This window comes from Ursus arctos, unplaced genomic scaffold (assembly GCF_023065955.2).
Source record: "Ursus arctos isolate Adak ecotype North America unplaced genomic scaffold, UrsArc2.0 scaffold_2, whole genome shotgun sequence".
Taxonomy (NCBI): Eukaryota; Metazoa; Chordata; class Mammalia; order Carnivora; family Ursidae; genus Ursus; species Ursus arctos.
In genome coordinates, this window is record NW_026622874.1 from 40,900,322 (window position 1) to 40,906,333 (window position 6,012).

A 6,012-nucleotide genomic window follows, 5' to 3' on the forward strand; every position below is an offset into this window, starting at 1 on the left:
AACTAAAACTTTCCCCAAAGTCCACAGAAGTGCTTACAACCCAATCTCCCCAGTTTTGGAGGCACACGGGCAATAGCCCCCAAGTCACCATTCTCTGCCACACGTCTCTCTTGGGTTTAGGCTGCCTCAGTGCAAAGCTTTGGGTGGGTGTCACTTTCCCCGGTGTCTCTGGGGTTGAATTATTTCTAACTTTTCTACTCAACGAACGTGAGAAAAGTCTTCTGCACCAAAGGAACACATGAACAAATATTTCTACGACTGCTTAGGAACTCGGAGTAAGACTGGGCTCTGGGAAGATAAGAAGTTAATTAAATATGAAAGAGCTGAGAGAGATTTTCTAGTGAGTTAAATAAAAGTTATTTATCCCTGCCCTCCTTTTGATGAGAGTCCAGAGAGTCCAGAGCACTCAGTTATTGCAAACACTAGTAGTTTTCACACTTGTAATTTAACTCGGGACATAACGAGATGGTAGTTTTTAATTAACTGCCGGCAGACTTTGTAATTGCTGAATTGGCGTTTGGAAAAAAAAAAAAAGTCAGCTATTCGTTCTCTGGCACATAAATTGATTTATATAGGCTTACACAAGTCTTGATTGGCTATCCCGTCCCACACCAGACTCAAGTTCAATCACACTTATGCCCTTGATCCCTTTATCCCCCCAAAAGGACCCCTCCACCTACTTAACGAAATCCTGAAAAAGCCACGTTTGTCAAAAACCTTTCAACAGAGATTTGTAACGTAGAAGTTTATTTATCGTACCTCACTTCTATTATATTTCCAGGCTTTTTAATATTGTGGTAAAAACGACTGCAAGCCGATCACCCAGCATAAGAGGATCTGGACCAATTTTAAGTAATGATTTTGCCTTTATTGGTGATCAATCAATGTCCAATTAGGAAGAACATCGTATACAGGCTAGAGGAAGCTGTGAGTTGTCATGTATAACAGGGCTGTTGGAGAACGCCTCGCTTTACGGTTCTCTTTAAAGCCACACTTGGACCAGAGTCACATTCTGGCACACAGTAGGGGCTTAGTAAATGGAAGTTTCCTTCTCTGCTATGTGTTGGGGAAGCTGAATTAACATTTTTGGCCCCGAGGAAATAACCTAATATAGAAAGGAAGAGGACAATACACCTCAGATGTTGTTTTTTTATTATTATAATGTCATTAGAAGCTAGTTTAGGCAGATCCCGTGACATTCGTTCCCAAGAACAGCTGTTTGCTGTTTCATCACCTTCCCCAAAATAACCTCCAAAGAACCCTCATCAATTTCAAGTGACACTAAACAATTGCCTAGAGGGAACACGCATATGGAAGAAAAATATTCAAATGGAATCCAACTGGATGATTAATCCACTTACCCCTTTTTACATGTTTGTCTAAAGTCTGTACAGTTGGGTTGGTTACTAAAGCTGGGGGAGTTTCACCCAAGGGTTTCTAGTAGCAACCAGTCCCTTTTTGCCTGTTAGATATGATGGTAATCATAATACTGACAGTGTGACATCAGTAAATCCCATAGCAACAGACTGATGTGAAAGCCAGATGATTAATTTAACCTAAGTTCAGACGGAAGGAGACACTGGTTGACTTTATAGGCAGCCTGCCATGATAAAATGTCAAGAGATGCAGAGAAGTTATCATTATGCACAGGAAGTGAGGGGAAAGAGCTGCTACCGAACCAAACAGTGCCAGGAAACTGGGAAGACAAAGGAAAAATCAAACAAAGTCAAGCGTCGCGGCCATCCTCAAAAGATCCACAGTAGTAGATGGGTGATTTGGCCATGGACTCAAGGCGAAGTGAGAAAGTAGAAGGTGATATTAACTTGTCAAGGAATTGCTCATTACTTTAGAAACAATCATGCAAGACAAAATGTAAATATGGGAGAACACACTGCCTTCATTGAGTGCTGGGGATAGGGGGGAGTCACCTGAAAGTGTTAAGGGGACAGTGAGCCAGCCTGCCTGGAGTCAGATCCCAGCTCTATCTCTTACCAGCTGGCATACATGGGGTAAGGTAAGTTACTAACCTCACTGTGTCTCCTTTCCTTCATCTGTAATGGGGATGACAATGGTACCTACCTTACAGGGCTGTTACTCAGTGGCGATGAGTTTATAATACACATAAAATGCTTGGCACCTAGTAAGTACTATATAAACGTTCCCCATTATTCTAATTATCTGTGAGCCATATCCTCAAAGTCTCCAGATCTAGTCTCTTTCTCAGGAGGCCCTATCCCATTTACACTTGCCCATGGGACTCAACCATTTCAACACCAACCAGATTCTGGGAAAAGATTAAGCATCTTTGTGTGTATTGTCAGGGAGGCTCATTGACTGATTCCAGGCTGTGGTTTCAAGGGCTATAGCTCCAGAGTTTCTGAATAGAGCATCAGTCTCCAAATAAACATGTAATGCAAACATTTGCCAACATCCAAACATTGGATTCACCAAACAAAGACTTGGGAAATTGACACATTTGTTTCAATCAAAGCAAATAAATGATAGGCTTGGGTTATTAGGATGCATAAGCATTTTGTTTACATTTCCCAGAATTGCTTTCAACAAAAAAGCAGCCAGCAGGTGGAACTGCTTGCATTTAAACAGACTATTAGGATGAAACAGGCATTTCTAGAATATTTTCTTAGACCTCCGCGGTTTAAAGGAAGCTAGGTTGACAAAGGATTCAATCAGATGATCTGATTGGGTTGAGCCTCCTATTATGCGCAAACTATTCTGTCTGAAATTATTCTCCTGAAGAACCCACTAGCCTATCCATGAGTCTGTTCTCAGTATTATTCTGTTTAAGAATTCCTATACACTGCAGGATCCAGAAATATTTGGTTTTGATGTTTGCAGCACCTCTTTCCCTCGGTTTTATCTGTGAAGTCCTGGGCATTCGCTTGTTTTTTGTTTATTATTCCCTCCGTGGCTGCAAAGATATTTTATTCCATTTCTTGAGGGAAGCAAGTTTTAATTGCCAATCGAGGAGGTATTCAACATGATAAGGTATCTAAACCCTGAGAGCTTCCTCTTTTCATTAAAATGTAGATCCAATTTCTTTTCCCTTAATGCCACATGCTGTTATTAAACTGAAATAACGGAAATAGTAAAAACCAGATGTCACTTCGGTCTCAGGTTTGACGGGGGGCACCATTTCCTCTTCTCAAGTTTAATCTGCTGTTATTTACTAACCCCATCCTTTGGAAGAATGCACAATTTAAATGTAAATGCAATTTACATAGGGGAGCAGATAGTAGATTTGCAGTTTCAATTGCCAATAACCGTTTGCAAAGGGGGAAATCAACTAAAGCAAAGATCAGCAGCTGTCAGGCTGAAGTCTGCATCACTTGCCATTATCCTAGACTTTCCTCCTGAAGGCACCTGCCTCTGAGCCTCAGCGAGGCGGGCAAAAGGAAGCTGAGAACTGAGGCATCTTCCCAGATATTTCAAACTGCATTTACTATTGACTAGGGGAGGAAAGAGGAAGTTTGGGTTTCAAATGGGCAAATTCAGTTGGCATCATCATTGGAGTCATTAACTGACTCTATCCCTTTCAACGAATATTTATTGATCATCTCCTATGGGGCAGACATCATGCTTGGCCTAAATTAGAGAGTGGTAGAAGAGAATACAAAGATACAGTGCTCCTTTTAAGGTGCCCATTGTCTCCTTCCAGAAAAGAGAACAAATAATGACGGGAAAATAAGGTAAGCTGTTGACAGAGTGCAACAGGAGCCCAGATTTGGAAGCCCCTAAGTGTTGAAAGATTCATTTAGGCTGAGACTTCCAGAATGAGCAGTAGTTTGCGCTGTAACAAGGGGGCTGGGACAGCCAGTCTAGGAGCATAGTGATAGAAGGGAAATGAGGGAAATGAGCTGGGGGACAGGTTGGGCCTAATTTGTGAAGGAGCCTGTGGGCCATGTTGAAGAGTTAACCCTTCACCTCTGCACACATTTGGAAGTTTGGAAATGGGACTTGGCAAGATTAAATTTCTATTTGACACTGGGTGGGGCGGGGGTGGGGGGGGGTGGCTGGTTCCGTGTTCATGCGTTTGATACAATATAGGTTTGGTTCTGAGTGGAGACCGAGCTGGCGGTGCAGAGTCTGGAGGCTACTTGGGGGAGTTGTTACAACAGTCCAGAAAAGTTGATTCAGACTTGGACAGGCCAGTGTGGGGGAGGACTGGAGAGGAAGATACAGGATCCATGAATGATTTAGGAGCTGGAATAGCCAGGACAGGATGTCTGATTGGACGTTTCCTCCTGACTTGACTGGCGCACGCATGAGCTCCCTCTAAATCTTTTGTCTCAGCCATGAGCCCACTTACAGAAGGACCCATACGGAGTTTGGTCTACACAGCACTGACACTGAAATGATTCTGTTCTCGTCTAGTCAGCCCTTGATTATCCACACTCCTTGAAGGCAGCAGCCATGCAGATAATCCCTAGCTCTCTTCTATTTGGCTTTGGAATTAATTACACCTTTTAGAGCAAATTTGCCTTCCTAATTAATCTTTCTTAGGCTAATATTAAAATTAACTAATATTCTCCGAGCCTGTAACAGCTGGGCAGGGGAGGGGCAGAGCGGGAAAGGGGAGGGCAGGGTAGCTGCTCAGATCCAGGCTGAGCAGCAGGAGAAAGCCACTTCACATTAAAATTCGGGGTGAATCATCCACGGCGGGGGGGGGGGGGGGGGGGGGGGGCGTGAGCTGGGTCTAGCTCACTGAGAGGCAGCCGTATAACCAGAGACTCGGATCCCTTGGGAGTTCAGTTCCTGAGCACCTACTATGCGCGAACGCATGATTAAGCCTGAGGCTAAGATGAACACAGCAGTGACCGAGCCGCCTGTTTAATGGGGACAACGGAGGAGTAAACAGATCGTTTAATCAAACGCAGTCAGGGTTGTGGCAGGAGCATCTTCTCAAGAGAATAAGGCATGAACAAGGTTAATGGAGAAAAAAACAAAAACAAATTTGTAGGAAACAAAGGGGAGAAAGTCACTTAGTTGCTGTTTTATAAACACACCGGCAAATATGCCTTTAATAAAATGAGTGCATATCGCTTCTTCTTTCAGTAACTCAAATTTGTGAATTTCTCTTATGTGAAGTAAGATGTGATCCTCCCTCGTGATTTTTAAGCTATAATACTTCAGCCCCCAGATTTCCTCCGAGCTACCATGGAGGGGTGGGGGCACAGAGCAGCCCTGACACTCAAGGGCAGCCAGAGCAACCTCACCCCTGCCTGCTTTCCATATTGATTTCCTATGAAGACTGACTCTATTTTATTTATTTATTTATTTATTTATTTATTTATTTATTTATTTATTTATAGCACGAGTGAGGTGGGGCAGAGGGGGAGGGAAAGAGAGAATCTTTAAGCAGGCTGCATGCCCAGAGTGGAGGCCGACTTGGGACTCAATCTCATGACCCTGGGATCGTGACCTGAGCCGAAATCAAGAGTAGGATGCTTAACCGACAGAGCCACCCAGGCGCCCCCCGAAGACTGCCTTTAAAGGAAGAATCTCGCTGCTACACAAAATTAGGAAGCTACTTATCTAGACCGTTTTCTGCACTGCTTCCTAAAACCAAAATGACCTCTAGCCGTGTTATGAAGACAAACCAAACCTTAGATACTGACAAATTATGATCCTGAGGGCTTCCTTCCCGGTGTCCTGTAAGTCCTGCATACGGAGATTTATTGTGCATAAATCTGCGAGAAATTTTGGATAGTCCATGGGTGACATATCTAAAATGTGGTTTTTGTCCTTAAAGGGATTATGTTCCAAATGAGGAAACCAAAAACACGCAAGGGAAAAGGTAAATCAAAGTTCATAATCGAATACCCACGCAGTGGTACCCACGAGTGCCACAGAAGTTCAGAAGCAGAGAAAAAATTCACCGCTGGTTGGGAGTGGTAAGTGTTCAGGGAAAGCTTCCTGGAGGAGGTGGAATTCAGAGTGTGAGCTAAAGCACCGGCAAGGTCTGGATAGGCAGGAAGCAGGAGGATGGGCACT